The sequence below is a fragment of the Amblyomma americanum genome, chromosome 1, assembly GCF_052857255.1.
Source record: "Amblyomma americanum isolate KBUSLIRL-KWMA chromosome 1, ASM5285725v1, whole genome shotgun sequence".
NCBI lineage: Eukaryota > Metazoa > Arthropoda > Arachnida > Ixodida > Ixodidae > Amblyomma > Amblyomma americanum.
In genome coordinates, this window is record NC_135497.1 from 495,235,179 (window position 1) to 495,256,598 (window position 21,420).

At 46.5% G+C, this 21,420-nt stretch overlaps 1 pseudogene across 1 annotated transcript in view; it reads left to right on the forward strand.

Annotated features, from left to right (window-relative positions):
* LOC144116103 (nose resistant to fluoxetine protein 6-like) overlaps positions 1-21,420 on the forward strand; it is a 197,951-nt pseudogene that overhangs the window by 166,136 nt on the left and 10,395 nt on the right. The window contains exons 12-13 of the transcript XR_013311731.1: positions 11,220-11,342; positions 12,269-12,389. The product of XR_013311731.1 is annotated as a nose resistant to fluoxetine protein 6-like (transcript). The remainder of the gene's footprint in view (positions 1-11,219; positions 11,343-12,268; positions 12,390-21,420) is intronic.

Genomic DNA, 21,420 nt, shown 5'->3' on the forward strand with positions numbered 1-21,420 from the left:
GCACCTGTAAAATGATAAGCTATCACTTGCTTCCAACGGCTGTTCATGCCTCCAACCATGAACACAAGAGCATGATTAGCTGGTTTATCAGACTCCGACAGAGTCGTCGTTTCAAGAAAAAACATCAGAACTGCGATCTAGCTCTAGCCCTTTTCTGATCTCCATTTCGTTCAGGAACAATATGCAGTCTTTTTCAATATTGGCCATCATGGATACCTTGGTCTTCATTATTTCAAATATTTTAGTGAGCACGCCTGGTTGAAATGGAAGATGCTGTAGGCTTCTGCAGAGTGTTCTTGACGGCAGCGGATTGGCTTGCTCAAGCAGAACATCGGATTCTGTAGAGCCACAAGCAAACTTCAGCTACAAAGCCTTCTTTTCTGTCGCTGGGCTCCATGAACAGCCCTTTCCGTTGTTATTCTGCAGGGCGACTTTTTGATCTTCGTTCAGGAAGCTGATAGTTGAGGTCAAAGTAGACATCTCTTTCTAAAGGCGTTTTGTATTTATAATTTTTCTTTCCATCTTTTTTCGTCAGAGAGCATTGTTCCCTCAAAATCGAGTTCTTATTCTGAACGTCCTATACTTGTTTCACGAGCTCAGTTGCGGACATAGAAAACACATCTGCTGTTCGTGCTTCACTCTCCCTTCCATCTTGATGCTCTTCGCTCACATCACTGTCAGCGCTCTCAGAAGAGAATTCTGCGGCTGATGAGCTCTGGTCACTATCACTGACAATGGTAGCTGGGAACGTTCGTTGACGGGGCGGCTTTCTGTATTTAGGTCGAGCTGCAAATGTTAAAAAACAGGAACAAATTACATTGAGGACACGAAGCACTGAACTTGTCTTGAATTACGCATATGCTTTAAATGGTTCCCTTCATCGGATTTCGAACGACATGCATAAGCTAGCAAACACAGACCCGTGATCAGGACCCGAAATGCTTAATTCCGCCATCTGAACTGGATGAACTATGGGGCAGATCAGCGAGAAAATGTCACCATTATTTCTTCCGAGTTTTTTATGCCATTATCTTTTCGTAATAGAATCCTCTTGCAGTACATAAAGACACTGCTTGGAGAGTATTTAAATAGCATCAGCATAAGCAGAGGTTAGTGAGCTGAGGTTTCTGAGTCGAAATGTTTACTTTCGAGAAAGTACATATTTCCTTACGCCTGAATTCAAAAATCTTTGGCACAGGTGTGGATTTAAGAAGGCGCCGTCCATCCTGCCGATTGGCTTCATATTGGTCTTGGTAAAAATGGAGCTGAAATAAAGTAATGCATGGTAATACGAGGAACTGGAGCCTTTCACCAGTCAGATGTAAGGCTCGTGGCGTCACCAGCTCGACAAAAAGCAGCGATACCCAGCAGCAGTTGTGATAAATATAAATAATCTTAGGGTGTCGTGCCAAAACACATCCAATAGTAAATTCATAATCAGTATGTTCACTATTAACACAGATATATGCACCACCTTGACATGCTCGCTATATATATATATATATATATATATATATATATATATATATATATATATATATATATATATATATATATATATATATATATATAGTGAATAAACAGAGACGAACGTTTGAAAACAATGTAATTTGACGTTTCCGCCGTGGTACAGCCTTCATCAGAATAACCACACACACACACACACACACACACACACACACACACACACACACACACACACACACACACACACACACACACACACACACACATATATATATATATATATATATATATATATATATATATATATATATATATATATATATATATATATATATATATATATATATATATATATATATATATGAGGACTCCATGCCCTGTTCATTTGCTTCGTTCGCCAAGAAATGAAGACCGACAAGTCGCCTTTGACGACAGCTAATTTCAGTAATTATGAAGGTGCAACTTTTCAGTTGTGCGTTATGCCTCCGCCCCAGCAAATATTGTTCTGAAATGGCAGCGTTTCGCATGCGTTACCTCGCATACTTTGGAGTTGTCTGTTGGCTTCCAGCCGTCTCGTTTAACCTGCGTTCCCCACTTTTTTCTGCGCACACTGTCTCGAGGAAAGCGAAGTAGCCGCTGTTCTTTTCTAGTGCTGGCAGAACACCCGGGAACACAACAGCCCGTCATAGCTTGATATGCGACGGCTTAATCACACACACAACACGAGCTCACTTGAAGCAGCCGGATCGGTAGTGCCACGAACAGAGCAAGACCCCATCCGCTGACTCTTAAATAGACGTCTCCCGATTGTAAATAACCTGGCGCCAAAGGGGCGCGACATGACGCGCAAAATTTTTCACTACAGCCTTGGCTTAGCATGTTTCCAGCATTCCCCGCCGCCTTTATCCTCCAGATTAGAGACGCCTAGGTACACAATGCACCTTCTACCCCATTTTTCGGAACTCACTTTTTCGGACCCCCCCCTTCTTGGCGCCAGTTCACCCCGAATATCCCGAGCGCGTCAGTAAGCAAGAAAGCATGCGTGACGAATTACACTGTCGTCAAGAAGAGGCGCCTTATTTTTGGTATCGCTTTTCAGTAAATCACTACTGAGGAAAATATGCTACTTTGGTTGCCGTCACGTACCTATAGCCACGAGATGAGTAAAATTCGTCACGCGTGCTTCTGGGCAGCCATGTCCTGGGGCTTAATTTTTTTATCTTTCTTGATGACAGCTGCGGGGATGAGACCTTGCCTGCCGCGCGTCTTTCTGCTCAGCATGAGTCAAATCATCTCCTCCTGTCCCTTCACCTCTTTCATTTCATTTCTCCATTCTATCTGCTATCCTTTATTTCCGCTGCCCCAGTTCAGGTGCATCGGTATCGATGGCAGATGCCGGGGCTAGCACAAATCTTTTCCTTCCTTTTTATTATTTTAATAAAACCACTTACTACAGCTAGCCCCGACCAGTACCTAATGAGAGGTCTACTGCCGTGGCCAGCGACTATGTAGTAAGGCGGCAAGCCAGCGTCTTCTGGCAACTGAAGCGAGAAAGGCGGCCTGTGCTGCTCCGACTCCCCTTAGTCGAGTTTGGCGTGAATAGTGGCATTGAAATGAAGCCGTAATCTAGAGTTGAAATTTTCAGTTTTCTTTGTGAATCGGTCGCTTTTATTGTTTTTCCTTCATGCTTTGCACAGAAGGTAAAACTAAAGTTTTTGTACACTTAGCAACTGAAATTTGTTGTTGCTATGTTGCCTTATTCAATTACAAATTTCACATAACCGTTTATTTTTAATTCTTTCCAAGAAAAACCAATAAAAACGACAGATGTCTTGCTGAATAAGCAGCAAGGTGTTGCATCGTACTATCAATCAACGTCCATTCAACACTCTTCAGAGGGAAACTCTGACAATGTGCATATTTTTTTTTTTGCGGAAAAAAGCCTTTAGCAAACAAGAAAATATGAACGGATTTTTCAGACATGTCCTCAATTGTCAGCCCCAGAATAGTGCGGCGACGGATCGTTTGGAAAAGAAATTTCCGATTACTGCTTGGAATCCTTTACATATGGCGGAGTAATAAGACAAAGTCATCCCATTTAATGTTGGACAAGCGGGTGTTAACCACGCAAAATGTAATTATGTTCGGCAGATCATCCTCCGCGCTGCTGGCATACCTGAGAAACTTGGGGTCTAGTAAACAGTTTTTACGTTAGAACTGCAAATGTAGCATAACCCAATAGCATTCGGCGGCCCTGATACTGTAAATTATGACTACGAAGCAGGCGCAAATAACCGCAGGTTCTTTTTCAGTGTAGCCAGTCAGTGGGAAACGCAGCGGCCAGTCATAACTTTTCGATCGGCGTGCATTCGCAGCGACTGCATCATGTAAAAAACATTCAAAACTGGCAGAACCTTGCTGCCACGAGCGAAACAACCATGCAGCGTCAATTTCCAGTTTATTCGCATCATTGGAGTCGCCACGCAACTGCACAAAAACGATGGCACATGCATAGCAAGCAGTATACGCGACCGGCGCGTGTGACCGACCCAACATGCCACTGCGAGGGGAAAACGGCGGCGCGGGGTGCTACAAAGGGTGTGCTCACCCTGAAAGCGGATGCGATGCGAGCGGGCATCAAGGCACCCTAGCTTCTGGTAGGGTGCCTCTGGTTTCGTTATCATGGGGGCCGGGCTGCTCGCTTCTTGCTCGCCGCGGGCGCTCAAAATAAAAAAAATAAGGAGTCTTGCGGTGCGTTTTTCTTTTAAATGAGAATAGAATACGAAATTTGGTTGGAGAGCCTTCAGCTATTAAAAACGGGACAAGCAGCCAACATCAAGGCGTCGACGTTAACAAGGAAAGCGGGTGTGCAAGATATGCGCCAATTATGTCAGTGAAGCTTCTCTAGAATCAATCGCTATAGTTCAAAACCTATCTCTTATGCACTGACCCCGTTGTGTGCCGAAACAGCACTCAACCACAACATAAATTTCCGTCGTCAGCTAGCTTACTCGGCATCAAGCGACCATCCTCCTAGAGAAGCAGAGGAAAAAGAAATTCAGGAAAACGCTCATTTACCAAGTTTTGCTATAGATTAGGATTAAGGGAACCATGCAATAAAAAACTTTTGAGCCGCTTTTAAGATGAGCTAAATCTCGATGGCGGTTACATCAAGGCATATATATACCACCGCGGGTATTGGCAGACCCACTGGTGCCGTCCTTCCTACGGATGTTTAATCTCCGGGCGAACACAACGCTTGAAAAATGCCACAACCTACTGCGTGGATGGGGGAGTTTGGAAGTTTATTTTAGAGCACACCTCCCTCAATTGAAAGTATTTAGTTTTGTTCACTTCTTTAGTGTAGTTAATTTCAAGCTACCAAGTTTAATAGAATTGATGAAACGCAACGGGTGATTTCTGTCCAAGCTTGTTTGGCGTTTTTTTTTTAATTTTTAGCTATAAATGTCTCAATACAAGTGAGTGCAATGGATGGGTAAGAAATGTGAGCAGACGCGGTCAATGATGACACAGCGTCTTGGTTTCGCGGGCGCCTGCAGATGAATTTTTTATTGTAATTAGCCCCACATTTCCTGCTCGAGAATGAAAACAATGAACAAAGCACGCAAGAAAACAAAGTAGTCCAAATATATCAGTCGAATTACTCTGATGAGCGCCTCAATCTGCACATAACAACATATTCTGTTAATCTCATTTACTGAATTAATGCGGCGTCGTTGGACGAAGCATGGGGCTAACAGTCAGCGCACGCAACCCAACGCAGCATACGTGTCAAAAACTCAAAAGTCGTAAGTAAATTAATCCGTATTGGTTCCTAGACGACCCAGATGCAAGGTAATTGCAATAGCGTATGTGCCCTCGCTTGTTCTCGTGCTCTGCGCCTTGATCCGTGCCGGCCGCGGTTCGCTTACAAGCGCCTCGTAAAGGCTATTATTCTCTAATGAACAGAAGCGCCGAAAGCACGTTTGGTACGCATTCACCAGCGAAAACATTGTGTCATGCATTTTCGGATGCAAACAGGCGAGCTGCAGAAAATGGCCTGTTCGGCGCTGAAGCGTGCCATTTTTTTTTTACGCCGAGCAAAACGTATAGTGCGGAAATGACATCCGACCAATACAAATGTTGTAATACACTTATCTGGATAAACGCAAAAGCGATAAGTCGCAACAAAAACAGCACTGAACCAACATGCAGCAATTACACTACAGATACATGAGGAGTTCGTCGGTTTCCACTTGTCACGCTTGATCGGGACCAGCCACAGAAGCCTCATTTTCAGGTATCTTTGAAAATTGAACATCCTCCAACCATTTCTCGAATGGTTGGAGCACTGAGGAACACAACATCCAGGCATTGCACGGCAATGATATGCGCGCGAACGCAGGCACGCAGCAGTGACGCCCACACGACAGCAGAGCGGCGAGGTCGACGCGGGGAATGCAATGGCGGAGGGAGCGCGCGAAAACAGGTTTTGGCGGCTTCGAGTGGTTCAAAGGGTGACTTCCCCCTAAGCGGGGGCGCGCGCATCGAGGCACCCTAGCCTCTGGGATTATTCGCTTAGGGCCCTGTCACACTAGCCCGTCACGCCGCCGACGCCGACCCGACCCGACAAAGACACGAAAGATCGGCCAACCCGGTCGGCAGACATTGTCTGTGGCAGACCAGGCTGTCAACTAGGCCGACAACGACACCAACTCGTCCGACGACCAGATGTCTCCGTAGTGTAACATGCTTTGACGCCCGCGACGCCGACAAAACCGGTCTGCCGACCGTGTCGTCGCGAGATCGGTCGCCGAGCAAAAACATTCACGAGACACGAACACGATTTCGCTATAGTACTGTTTGTTTATGTTCATAACAAGCTCTGGGATAGATGAATGTCCAAAAAGGTATCATTACTGAGGATCGTTGGCCAATGCCAAGGTGCTGGTTGAAGTGATAACTACGATACAAGCAAATTTCATCTATAGTATAGCCGCCTGCTGCTGCTACTGCTGCTTCGTGCGGCTCGCCTGACGTCTGCTAGATCCGCTGCTGAAGGCGTCGCGGAAATCGTGCATAACTTTATTTTATTATGGGACAGGTTGGCAGTAAAGGGGTGACTAGAGAAGTTTCTTTATTACGGCGCAGGCTTGTTCCAAAGCGCCCTGAGCTGCGGCATCGATGCGAAACCAGCTAGGCTTAGCGACAAGCACGGCAGCCGGGTAGCAGCGCAGTTCGTCGCCCTTGCGCTCCCGCAGGCGTCGTCGTTGCCGAAAGCGCGGCTGTTGCGCAGGCATGGTGTCGTTGCTCGAATATAGCATGCGGCCTTTCTGATAGCATGGCTGTTTCGTTTTCTTTTTTTCTTGTGCGAACGTGAAGTAAACCGAGCCTGCTCGCCGGCAGGCCAGCATGGATCCCGTCCGCCGCCGTAATAAAAATCAGCTTAAGATTGTTTTTGACGTAAGCAATAAACGCTGAGACTGAAAAATGTGACAAATGTATCATTTCTGAGGATCGTTGATCAACACCGAGTTGCTGGTAAAAGCAACAACTTTGATAAGAGCAATATTTCTCGCCAGGATCGCCCCGCAAGCTGCCGCTGGCCCGCCGTTGTGGTCCGGCTCGCCTGTCGCCCGCAGCGGTCCGCTAGCTCCGCAGCCGAAGGTGTCGCGGAAATTGACCATAATTTTAGTTCATGGTGCGATTATACTGTTAACAGCCAAGCGATATGGCTACTTGCGAAGCGGCGTCCGCTGCGCCAGGCAGCAGCACAGTTCGTCGCCTGGCGGGACCGCGGGCGGTGCCGTTGCCGAAAGCTCGCTACTAGCGCAAGCATGCTTTGTCGCTGCTCGTGTATAGCAGGCGGTCTTTCTGATAATATGGCTATTTTGTCTTTTCTGGTGCGAACTTCAACACCAAGCCAAGCAGTAATCAGACCGCTGCGGGTGGCAAAGCGTACACTTTGAGCTCGAGTGCTTGAGTCGAGCGGCGCAACGATGCTTGCTGCTCCGTGTGTCCCTGCTTGCAGTGGGGCTGCAATGCGCAAGCAGCGACCGGTGCATCGCGCCGGCCGAGTTTTCGCAAATGGGTCACCTGCTTTACTTCTGTCGCGAGTGTAACACTGCGGAGTCCTTCTTATCAGCACCTCTGAAGGAGGAAAATTATTCTGTTCTCCATGGCGTCGTGGGTATGGCAGTAGCTTCGCATTCCAGAGGTTCCGAGTTCGAATCCGCGCGGCCGGAATTTTTTCCTTTTTATTATTTTAGCCTTAAATAATCTCTCCCGTCCTGTTTACCCGCGAGCGACTAAATTTATTTTTCGAGCCATGCCTTTCTGACCCAGCAATAAGTGCCGCTCAGTACTGGGCTGCCCTCAACCTAGGTTCATAATCACGATTGTTAAAGAGTTTGTTTTACTATGGTGGGATTTATTTAAAAAAGTTAAAAATGAAGCGTCCCGACCCATGAATTTCGCATAGCAGGAAATGACAAAAGAGTGAGAACGAGAAAGGGCCAAGTCGGCGGGAGGTCTCGCACGCTGGCTCGCTAGTGTGAAATGGGAGTTGGCGGACCATCGGCCAACTGCCGTCTTGTGGGAGACATGGCGCCGACGCCGACAGTCGGCCGACTGTTTTCGTCGGCGCAGTGTGACATAGAGCCAGACATCACGACGACATGGTTTTGGCAGACCGAATGGGCCGACTGTTGGCCTAGTGTGACAGGCCCATTACGGCCAGCGCCGCCGACGACACCGGCTTCTCTGCGACACGGGGCCCTTAAAACATGGTGCGTTAAAACATGGTGCTGCAAGTACACGCACAGAAAGACGAAAACAGGTGCCTGTCCTTGGTTTCCTCGTTTTTTGTGCGTGCACTTTTAGCGTCGTGTCTTTTTCAAAAATGCAAATGCAACGTGCCCGGTAACATACGTTACTGCAGCCATCAATCTTTCATCACACATTAAAATATCATGGGTCTTATTCAACTCTTCCTAACAGCGAGTCCTCGCTGGCGTTTGCTGCCGACATCTATTCAGGATCATCAGCCTCCCATAATATTTTTTCCAACAGAAATTTTATAATAGAAAACATGAAGCTTGCATCCGCTGCTGTCATTGGTGCTAAAATAATAAAAACACAAAGGAAACAACTGTGTAATTTTTGCGGCTCTTGTTCACACAGTCACCCCTCACAGGCCAATTGCCCAGCGACTGTAATCAAGCAACAAGAACTCAATTTTAAATTACCGTTTGATTTCTTTAACCAGGACCCTGCAAAATCATGAAGCATCTAATCGATACCCATATCATGGCATTTTTTGATGTTAACAACTCTTTCATCCCGCGTCACCATGGATTTCTTAGAGGTTACTGCTGCGAGACCCAACTGGCTACTTTCTTACACGATCTTCACATGAAACTTGAAGCTAATCACCAGACCGGCGTCATATTCTGAGATTTTGCTAAAGCCTTCGACAAGGTGCCTAATATTCGCTTATTGAATAAACTTTCCCAATTAAATTTGCATCCCAACATTTTGAAGTGGATTGAAGGGTTCCTAACAACACCGCTCCCAGTATACTTCCGCTACTGCCCCCACTGATCAATCGGCACTCCAAAGCGATCTCAATGATGTCCAAGAATGGTGTAACCGTTGGTTAATGAAACTTAACCGTAATATTTAAATGTAAGCTGTTATCCTTCCACTGTCGTCATAATACTAGTATCTTTTCCTAAGTAATCTCTGACGTGCCTATAGAACCAGTTCATTCATATGCGTATTTAAGACTAAAACTTTCTAGTGATCTTGCCTGCAGCTTGCACGCCACTAACACGATATAATCAGCCAGTACAACGTTAGGATTCTTAAAGCGTCACCTATACCATGCGCCTCAACAAGTTAAGTTATTCGCCTATAAGTCATTCGTCAGGTCAAAGCTGGAAATGAAATCACCCATTTGGAATCCTCATCAAGCTTATCTTATTTATGCACTGGAATCCGTTCAAAATCGCGCTGCCAGACAGGTTCATTCATTGATTTATTCTTACCACGCCAGCGTTTCCGCCTTTAAAACAGCTTCCGGTTTATCGCCCTTATCTCTACGTTGTCAGGATTACAGCCTATTTCATTCAATAAAATTCTAACAGCCCCATGCGCGCCGCACCTTATATTATTTCCCCAGCAAGCATATTACACTGTATCAGTCATCTACAGGTTGCCCATGCGCTCTCACGCACTGTCACTTTTTCAATTCGTTTTTTTTTCCGAACAGCTGCAGACTGGAACCGGCTTACAAGCGATATTGCTGTAATCACATGCTTATCAAAGATCATTGAAAGTACAAAAATGTGTACTGTCTTGTAACCCAACACTTCCCACCCTTGTGTAATACGCCTTCCCTGGGGCTTTTAAGATAATAAAATAAAAATGAAATGAAAGGAATGATTAGCATTAGCATGTGCAAACTCACGACACCCAGAGAGGCAAGCGACACGATCACGCAAAAAAGTTTTCGGACTACTTCGGTTTAAATGCACTGTGAATTAAAACGTTCTGTCCAAGCACAAGGCTGCGTCTCGTCCAAATTGAATTTATTTTTGTGTGATTGCGTTGGTTGCACACATACACATACCGATTTATTTTCCTCCCCTTCTCGCCACAGCTGGCTGCATATTCTCTACTAAGAAAGCAACAAGCCGCCGACTCAAAAACTTGATTGCTACCAAAAAATTAGGGACAACAAACGCCGCACATTAGAATGCGCGACGACCTGAGGCACCATCCGGTGAGCGCGGCGCTGCTTTCACGCTGAAGAATAGCGAAGTCACCAAGGTTATTACCTGTAGTAATGGATAAACGCAGTGCCAGCACGCATCCGTACTTGAGAGACATCGACGATGGAGGAATACTCCGCTTTTTCTACGGTACATTTCGTAAAGACGTTCGCCACCTACTGCGATTTTGTGAGGATCATCAGCGCGCCGGCGCCGCAACTTTTATCTGATAGCCTCTGGTTCCCTTAGAGCAAATCAAAATTAAGTGCTCAGCATCAAATACGCCATTACCACATCAAAAAGTGGCGCAAATTTCAGCGCAAGAGAGAAAAGACAGTACAGAGTTTCGCCATCTTGCGCGATGTCACCAGACTTCGCAGTGCCCTGTCACTTGTACCATGCGCCTCAACATGTTACGTTATTAGCCTATAAGTCATTCATCAGGTCAGAATTGGAAATGGAATCAGCCCATTTGGAATCCTCATGAAGCTTATCCTATTTATGCTCTGGAATCCGTTCAAAACCGTGCTGCCAGACAGGCTCATTCATTCTTCGCATTCTTACCACGAAATTCATTCTTTTGTCACAAACTCTCAAACCGAAAAAAAAAACTATTGACATAATGGACGACTGTCAACGCGGGCGGTAAGATTCATCGCAAAAATAGATAGCGCGATCCGCTACCGTGATCCAGTTCCGCAGAAAATCGGCTGCGCCTGCGCATTTCGAAGAGGGCGCCCCTCGGGGCCATTTGCGCATGCGCAGTTGACCCCTTGAGGATCGAGCGAGCGGATCGCGCTGTGCTCAACCTCACGTGATTTAAACTGTTGGTAGTAATGCCCTTTAGCAGCAGGTATGGCGCCGGATTTATCTTTCACGACAGAGCGGTGCAGTCGTACCTCCGTTTACTTAGGTCCGAGATTGAATGAAAAATGTGCGACCTCATAATAATTCTGCGACATTGGGTTTTTGTTGCAGGTTGCCCAAGTTTGCAATAGCGGGACTTGGAGTGTGCATTTTTGCTTGCTCGCTAACCACTTTTATAATAAACAAGACCAACGACCTTGGACCCACGGCGTTGCTCCGAGAATACAGAGCAGGGTAATTACTGCTATTCAGCTTGATCTTCCACGAAATCCACTGATTAGTGGCGCCCTGGCGCGTTTTATTTGAGGCACTACTAATTCAGATTCAGCGTCTCATTATACGCAACCTGTACGCAAGGCCACTCGTGACATTTAATGTAGTCTCCAGAGAAGACTCCTCTACGTTAACTCTTCGAAGCTTCCCACGGTGTCGTCCGCTGTGATTAAGTTCAGTAATACGTAGATGCGCGTTAAATACATTCAAGCGTTCTATTATGAACAAAAATTACACCCCGGAATTGTGTTCATTACTTAAAGGTAACAAATTACATTTATAAATACATCCGGAAGAAGTAAACAAGTCATGCTTGATATTTGATATTACTGCTTTTTGCTGCGATTCACTGAGGAGCTCGCTTCAAAAGAGCAGTGAACCGTTGCAGCTGGGCCCGTGGTCACCAATTTACCCGTGGTCTTACCCGTGGTCGCAAATTTTAAAAGGCCAAAAATTTTAAGCCACCGGAACAAAACAGCTTTCTATGCCATACTATGGTCCTCCTAACAAATGCATCGCAGTGGTTTCTATGCATCTGAATAGGAACAATCTTCATGATAGTTTGTTGTTTCTTTTTTGCCACCTAAAATGCGTTTTTGCATATGCGAGAGGCGGTGACCAAACTGCCCGGAATTCTGGCCATGAAGGACGCGGCGTTGTGTATTACTTCCTATTCGAGTGACCCGCAGGTACAGCAAAATTTTTTAGCGTGGTTTTGCCTTCAGGTCGCAGCGGTTTAAATGCGACTCCGTGAAGGGCACTGAACTTTCTTTAGAGCTTAGCTTCTGTAAGGTAAAGTGACTTTTTGCGATATTTAACGTCAATCACTACTATACATATGGTCATCTGACTAATCTTTTTTTTCTTCTTTCGATGGCCCTATGAAGCTCTCGTCTTGCCTACCATGACTCAATCGAAATCAATTTCTATACGAGGGGAGGACCTTTCTGCATTGGTCTTATCACGGGATACCTCCTCGCTATCAAGCCAAGGCTGGGCCTTAACAAGGTGAGTGAAAGGAAGCATCGAACGTATAATGAGTTGTTCACTACCATGTGTCTCACTTTGGTCAGATGTTTGGTTAGACTCAGGTTGGGCACTTGAAATCGTTTGCGTAGCCCAGAGGAAGAAGGTAAGGCTGCGCACCTGTTAGCAAGAATTTGGGGCAGCACGTTGCTAGCGGCGCTTCTGTGGCAGAAGTCGTTTTTTGGGATAACTAGTCCTACAGATAAAGTAATTAGTTATTAGTTTTTCCATAGAATTTAGGTTCCATATGATTTTCTGTACACACTAATGGCAGAGGCGTCTCGATTAATTTTTTCAAAGCCTTTAATTTTGAAGTTTAAACAGTGGGTGACAAAGAAAACGATGAGAATTTACAGCTTTAGAGCCCTTTTGGATGACAAGAGGATGATTTTTGTAGAATATACAGCTCCAGTCACTTTCGTTAGCGGGTTCGTTCAACTCCATGTCTGTCTGAACAAACAGGAAAATTGTCAAAAATGGATGTTTGCAGAAGATGTTTACCCCTTCTCACACTGTGTAAGCCAATGCGTCCACCAAACAGAACACGAAATGGGGTCCCACGTAGGAAGGTAGGACTGGGGCAGCCCCTGCAATACTTATGTAGGCCAGGTCTAGTGTGGGGAAGTGACTTGCCGCTGTTCATCCTTTATGGGTTTCATTTCAGCTTTTAGAGCGATAGCTCTGCTCGATGCAGCAACCCCACTGAACACCATGTGATCTGCCCGCGGTTGAAATTGACCTTCAGCGTAGACAAGGTCAAAATGTTCCTAGAGAGAAAAAAAGAAGCCACAAAAAGAAACCAATCTACGGCCAGGTGTCGCAGCCGCGGCAGCGCGAACAGATCAGCTTCAGAAGACGGTGCGCGAGAGGCTATCGGCACAGATTTTTTATTTATTGCATGAAAATACATTCACCTTGACAGGCTTCAAATACGACTTAACCAGGTCGCATTCCGCAACCCGACATACACAATCACACCAGCATCCTGCTCTCACTTTGAACGCACATCAAAATTCCGAGAGGCACACACATGTATCGAGTAAAGGCAGGCAGGCGCAGGATATACCTTCAAACCATAGCACATTGCTTTCTGAACGCAGACTTCGATAAACGTGGCGGCTCTGCGTGGTGATCTGTCATGTGGCTTTTCTACAAACTAAACAGTTCCATGAGCACTAAAAGATCACTTGAAACCGTAGACCAACACGCCTCGTGTTAAACTGCACAACACTCTTGGTTGATTGGCTTGAAATAAAAATGGCACATACCAACTACGGGGGAGTGACCAAGAAATAGGCGGTGCACCACACTCTTGCGCTGTGCATTGCAAAGCGTTGTCTTGAAGAACTTTCATCTGCTCCGTCCGGCAGCACTGTGCCCACTCATTATCGTCCTCTACGTAGCACCAATCCGTGCCTTCGCACTGACTGCCCAGCCAAAATTAGACCCACCCACAAAATTTGACCTTGCCCGATTTGGACCTACGTCGATATCCAACCGTAATTCAGCGTGTCAGACACGGTGGGGACCTTCAAATTTGGCCCGGGGCATCGATGAAATATGGCTCTGGACGCCCCCGAAATAAAACATTGGCCGATTTGGACCAAAATCGATGTCCAACCATAATTAACCGCGCCCGACATGATGGCAACGTCTAAATTAGGCCCGTGTCATTGCCTAAGTGCTATCGCTTGACCTTTGGGTATAACCGCGGTTAAACACTGCCTGACTTCTTTCAAGGGATAACTGAGATCAAATTCGTGCGTACGACCCGCATGACTCTCATGGGATACCTGAGGGCAGGCGAATCCCAAATGTGGGCTTTATGCAGAAAAAGTATGGGCGAGCCGGCTGCCCCCACAAAAAGGCTCCAGGTCCCGCATGGGCCTTGGCGGGGTTGGGAAGCGGCCATGCCCGCATGGTGCCTACATGTGTCCTTGTGAGGTAATTGACGGTGTGTGGAACGCAGATGTGGTCTTCCTGCCGGAAGAAGCTGGGCTTGCCCAAATGGGGCTGCCCGCTCAAAAGCGCTCTAGGTCCCGCATAGACCTGGACGGTGCTGAAAAGCGAGCGTGCTCGCATGCTGTCCACATGGGTCCCTTGTGGGGTACTTAGTGGCAGTGTCATGCAAGTGTGGTCTTTATGCAGAAAAACCTAGACCTACCTAAATGAGGCGGCCGGAAGAAAATTGCTCTAGTTCTGCATGGGTTGTGGCAGCGCAGGAATGCGGGCTTGCCCGCGTGTACTTGAGGGACATACGCAATGTGAATTCGGGTTCTGTGCGGGAAAAAAACTAGGTCATCCCGCATGAGGCCGCTCATGTAGTGCCAGAGTAAGTCCTAATGTGCCATAGTGGGGCTGAACACTGAACACACCGGCGGGCCTCCATCCTATAGCGTACGCTGCTTTTTCAGTTACCTGATTTGTAATCTACCAGCCTGCAATTTTTTCTTATGCGTACGTTATATACATAATGATTCTAAGCAACTAAAGATTCAATGTTTGACTCACGCAATCGCGTAAATTGTAGACAATAACCGACGATACGCGAGGGTAACTGTGCCACCTTACCCAGGCGTGCTCGACTATCTGCGACTCTCCGCGCTTCATTATGGTTTGAAATGCACACACAGTCTGCTTGTACTGCGCCTGCTTCGTTTCACCGAACTTTTTCCAAGTCTCCCTATGGGGACAATGGGGCAGCAAATAAAGTTTAGGTGGGATGCTCAGATTGGAATACCCACGTCGGCCCCTGTGGGTAATTATGGGCAAGCCCAATTAGGCTGGCCCCAAACAAACCCACATCAGGCCCCTGTGGAGAATATGTGCGAATCCCAGACTGAGCCAGCACCAGCAGATACGCATCAGTCCTATTCGGCATTGTGGGCCAAGTGACGGGAGCCACACTTAGGCTTCCCACATGGGATCAATATGGGACCCGCCGGGTGATCTGCGAACAGCCCACAAGGTCAGAGGTAAGGTCATGTGACCCTGCAAGGTCAGATGACCCCACCTGGTCACCAGCTGCAGAGCACATATGCTTCCCGCATAGGCTATCCACATGAGACCCGCAGGGCCCCTGACCTATAAGGGCCCTGTCACACTAGCCCGACACACCGCCGACGCCGACCCGACAAAGACACCAAAGATCGGCCAACCCTGTCGGCCGACCTTGTCTGTGGCAGACCAAGCTGTCACACTAGGCCGACAACGACACCAACTCGTCCGACGACCAGATGTCTCCGTAGTGTGACATGCTTTGACGCCCGCGACGCCGACAAAACCGGTCTGCCGACCGTGTCGTCGCGAGATCGGTCGCTGAGCAAAAACATTCACGAGACACGAACACGATTTCGCTATAGTACTGTTTGTTTATGTTCATAACAAGCTCTGGGATAGATGAATGTCCAAAAAGGTATCATTACTGAGGATCGTTGGCCAATGCCAAGGTGCAGGTTGAAGTGATAACTACGATACAAGCAAATTTCATCCTATAGCCGCCTGCTGCTGCTGCTGCTGCTGCTGCTTCGTGCGGCTCGCCTGACGTCTGCTAGATCCGCTGCTGAAGCCGTCGCGGAAATCGAGCATAACTTTATTTTATTATCGGACAGGTTGATGTGACTAGAGGAGTTCCTTTATTACTGCGCTGGCTAGTTCCAAAGCTCCCTGAGCTGCGGCATCGATGCGAAACCAGCTAGGCTTAGCGACGAGTACGGCAGCCGGGAAGCAGCGCAGTTCGTCGCCCTGGCGCTCCCGCAGGCGTCGTCGTTGCCGAAAGCGCGGCTGTTGCGCAGGCATGGTGTCGTCGCTCGAATATAGCATGCGGCCTTTCTGATAGCATGGCTGTTTCGTTGTTTTTTTTCTTGTGCGAACGTGAAGTAAACCGAGCCTGCTCGCCGGCAGGCCAGCATGGATCCCGTCCGCCGCCGTTATAAAAATTAGCTTAAGATTGTTTTTGACGTAAGCAATAAACGCTGAGACTGAAAAATGTGACAAATGTATCATTTCTGAGGATCGTTGATCAACACCGAGTTGCTGGTAAAAGTAACAACTTTGATAAGAGCAAAATTTCTCGCCAGAATCGCCCAGCAAGCTGCCGCTGGCCCGCCGTTGTGGTCCGGCTCGCCTGTCGCCCGCAGCGGTCCGCTAGCTCCGCAGCCGAAGGTGTCGCGGAAATTGACCATAATTTTAGTTCATGGTGCGATTATACTGTTAACAGCCAAGCGATATTAAGAGATATAGCGCAGGCTACTTGCGAAGCGGCGTCCGCTGCGCCGGGCAGCAGCACAGTTCGTCGCCTGGCGGGACCGCGGGCGGTGCCGTTGCCGAAAGCTCGCTAATAGCGCAAGCATGCTTTGTCGCTGCTCGTGTATAGCAGGCGGTCTTTCTGATAATATGGCTATTTCGTCTTTTCTGGTGCAAACTTCAACACCCAGTAATCAGACCGCTGCGGGTGGCAAAGCGTACACTTTGAGCTCGAGTGCTTGAGTCGAGCGGCGCAACGATGCTTGCTGCTCCGTGTGTCCCTGCTTGCAGTGGGGCTGCAATGCGCAAGCAGCGACCGGTGCATCGCGCCGGCCGAGTTTTCGCACATGGGTCGCCGGCGTTACTTCTGTCGCGAGTGCAACACTGCGGAGTGCTTCTTATCAGCGCCTCTGAAGGACGAAAATTGCTATTTTCTCCGTGGCGTCGTGGATATGGCAGTAGCTTCGCATTCCAGAAGTTCCTAGTTCGAATCCGCGTCAACGAGAATTTCTTTTTTCGTTTTTATTATTTTAGCCTTAAATAATCCCTCCCGTCCTGTTTACCCGCGAGCGACTGGATTTTTTTTTTTCGAGCCATGCCTTTCTGACCCAGAAATAAGTGCCGCTCAGTACTGGGCTGCCCTCAGCCTAGGTTCATAATCACGATTGTTAAAGAGTGTTTTACTGTGGTGGGATTTATTTAAAAGAGTTAAAAATCAAGTGTCCCGGCCCATGAATTTCGCATAGCAGGAAATGACAAAAGAGGAGAACGAGAAAGGGTCAAGTCGGCGGGAGGTCTCGCACGCTGTCTCGCTAGTGTGACATGGGAGTTGGCGAACCATCGGCCAACTGCCGTCTTGTGGGAGACATGGCGCCGACGCCGACAGTCGGCCGACTGTTTTCGTCGGCGCAGTGTGACATAGAGCCAGACATCACGACGACATGGTTTTGGCAGAACGAGTCGGCCGACTGTTGGCCTAGTGTGACAGGCCCATAAGCTAACTTCATGGTACATAGGAAGCGACGAACTTGAAGCTTTAATATCAGGTTATAATCCGCTTGTGTAGCTACCACTTAAACTTGGCTAAAAAAATAGATGATGCAGGTGTTTTTCCTCCTTCATATGTTCCCCTGCGAGAGACAATCAAGAGGTGTTGATCTCTTGGTGAAGCGCATTATCTATGTACCGAAAGTTGATGATCACGAGAGTGTCTGTTTAAAACATTCCTGTTGAGACCAGTCTTAATTGTTGGTTGCGGCTTACCGGCCAGCTGTTACGGTTTCTTTCTCGCTGAGCTGACAAAATTCAATCATTATAAAATTTTTCTTGTTAGTGATTTCAATTCAACCTCCAGTTACAGATTATAACTGTCCTGTTTCTGGTTCTGCCCATGACACACATTCCTTATTCGACGCTAAGTGGCGCCACAACCTTCAACTAATGGCTACAAATCTCAGGCGTGTGCCTGAGTGGTTATGGCGCTCGGCTGCTGGCCCGAAACACACGGGTTCGATCGCGGCCGCGGCGGTCGAATTTCGAAGGCGAAATTCTAGAGGCCCGTGTACTGTGCGATGTCAGTGCACGTTAAAGAACCCCAGGTGGTCGAAATTTCCGGAGTCTTTCACTATGGCGTCCCTCAGAGCCAGAGCCACTTTGGGACGTTAAACACCCATACACCATAAACCATAAAATCTCAAGCGTGCCCATTGCACTAGTGCCTCTTTACCTGACCTGGTATTCACTAGCAGATCCATTGATACTGTCTCCGTCTCGGTGAAGAGCGGCCTCTCCGGTTATAATATGCTGTATTTTTCATTCCGTGTACAAATTCCCAACAATCTTCCACCTGCATGACCTCTCTGTGCTAAATATTTTGCGCTTGCCAGAGATGAAAGTGTGCTTTGTTATCTTGACCCTTGCCTGAGTGATTTTCTAGGAAATAATGTGTCTCTACTGCTATTCACCGCCTCTTTAGAGGAGGTATTCCAAGACCTGAATTGGGAACAGTTGCGAATAAGAATAAATGGAGAATGCCTAAATAATCTGCGATTTTGCTAATGACATAGCCTTGCTCAGTCACTCAGGAGATGAACTGCAAGTCATGATCAATGAGTTAAACAGGCAGAGCAGAACGCTGGGTCTAAAAATTAACATCCAGAAAACCACAGTAATGTTCAACCGTCTAGCAAGGCAACAGCAGCTCACAATTGGCAACGAGGGGCTGGAAGTGGTAAAGGAATATACGTCTACGCAAGGCAGGTAGTAGTCACAGCTGGTCCGAATCATGAGAAGGAAATAACTAGAAGGATAAGAATGGGGTGGAGCGCATTTAGCAGGTTCTCCCACATCATAAATGGCTGTTTACCAATATCCCTCAAGAGAAAAGTGTAAAACAGCTGTATGATATCGGTACTCACCTACGGGGAAGAAACTTGGAGGCTAACGAAAAGCGTTCAGCTGAAGTTAAGGACAACGCAGCGAGCCATGGAATCAAAAATGATAGGTATAACGTTAAGAGACCGGAAGCGAGGAGAGTGGGTGGGGGAACAAACGCGGGTTAATGACATTCCAGCAGAAATCAAGAGGAAGAAATGGACTTGGGCAAGGCATGTAATGCGAAGGCAAGATAATCGCTGGTCCTTAAGGGTAATGGAGTGGATTTCAAGAGAAAGTAAACGTAGCAGGGGGCGGCAGAAGGTTAGGTGGGCGGATGAGGTTAAGAAGTTTGCAGGCATAGGGTGGATGCAGCTGGGTTAATAGGAGAGACATGGGAGAGGCCTTTCCATGTAGTGGGTGTAGTCAGGCTGATGACGATGATGATGACTATGGCATAAATTTATGGAAATGTGCACCTATACTGCTGGGAAAACCTTACTCCCAACGAATTAAAGAAAACGCGCAAAATATAGACTTGGCTTACGCTTGAAATCTTGTATTTAAAATGCCAGCTGAAGAGATGCAAACAAACAGGTGGTCTGCGGGAAGGCGTTACTAATACGTTATAAGGATAGGCTATAATTATATAGTAATATTTTATTATAATGTAAAGAAGATGTTCGGCAACTCAAAATGGTTAAAAAAATGCTGTTGGATTTAGCTTCGGAACATACAAAAGTTTCAATAATCTTTTAAGAGGGATGAAGCTCAGTATTATATCGAGATTGGAAGCGGAACGAAAAGTTACATTTCTTACATTTCTTCACAACTGTCCTTCAAGAAACAATAAATTAACCCTTCCAAAATCTGTTAAACACCTCAGTGAGATGACAGCGTTATTAAGTCCCAAAGTTCTCTGGCACAATTAAATATAGTTTTTTCCGACATACACTAACAGAATTAAATTCTCTGCACCTAGCATTTTTAAAATTGATGACTTGGTTAAAGACTTACAATGCCATATTTTACATTTTTAATTCATTGTGTTACCTTGCAAAAAGCACTGTGCTTTCATGCAATTGTTGTTTTTTATTTTATTTAATCATACTGCCAGCACAGGTCAAGGCAGGAGTCGCAGATTTGCAAGTACACATTTTGTTAGAATTATCGCATCTAAATTACAACAAAAGCAGAAAAATTATGAACACTTTGAACATTAACAATTCTTGCACATTACTGACAGCACATGATATGACAAAATGTTGACAAAAACGAAAAAAAATGCACAAACAGAAACGAATATTTGAATAGTGCACAAATCGTCAGCCGCAGTGTTGCGATGTGAAATATAGAAAGGCGCGTGGCCGTAATAGGAAAGTACAAACAATTGTAATTAAGAGCAGGTAAGACTGTTAGAAGTTAACTGAAAGAAAAACAGACAGCAATGTACACCGATAACTTAGACAATGACAGGTAACAAGGCTAGTATACAAAAATATTTTTATGCACTCATAGAATATTCCCGTAGCGCAGCTTCAGTGCCTTTTGTCTCAGAATTTATAACTTCATTGGGTAGTTTGTTCCAGTCATTGATTGTCCTGACGAGAAAAGAATAATGAAAAGAGTCTGTCCTGTAAGTCAGTGGATTGATATGTTTAGTGTGCTTTGTCCTTGGCTGGGTGGAACTGTCTGCTATAGGGTACCTTTCGAGGTTTATTTTATAATAGCCACGCAAAATATGATAGAAGAAAACATTCCTGTTTTGTTCTACTTTCTTCTTAACGGGGCTGCGAAACACCACTTGAACGGATGCCCGTTACACTTCAGATGAATTTTTTATGTCACACAGATGCTGACTGAAAAATAATTACCAGAATCGATGCATAGTAACGGGAGTTATTCAATGAAGAAATTTCAAAATACAAGAAAACAAAATGCTGCCCTCAACTCGATTTTCGCGCAGCTTCCCATTCCCATTTCACTCTCCCAATGACGGCACTTAGTGCGACAAATCAAAAGAGCCTATCTGAGCACGTGGCGGAAGTTTGCACTCCATGGTTACCTGTTCTCTAACTCGTTCATGCCAAGGCTGGCAGCACCATTTGCATGGTTAACAGCATGTGAACGCCCAGCTGGCCCAGCGATGCTTTATCGTCACGTCGACGGCGCAGAAGGAAACATTGATCAATGACGTTCCCTTACTTATGGATCCGAACTCGAGCACGAGATACTGCGACGATGTGACAGCTTTCGCAAGATAACAGACACATTTAGCATAGCGTGTACCGCTACTGCTTACCGCCAACCATCGCCCGTCGCTCCTAGCGCGCTGGTTGGACACGGCGAACAAGGAGCACGCGCTGTTGACGGGAACGTGGCGCCATCTGGCGCC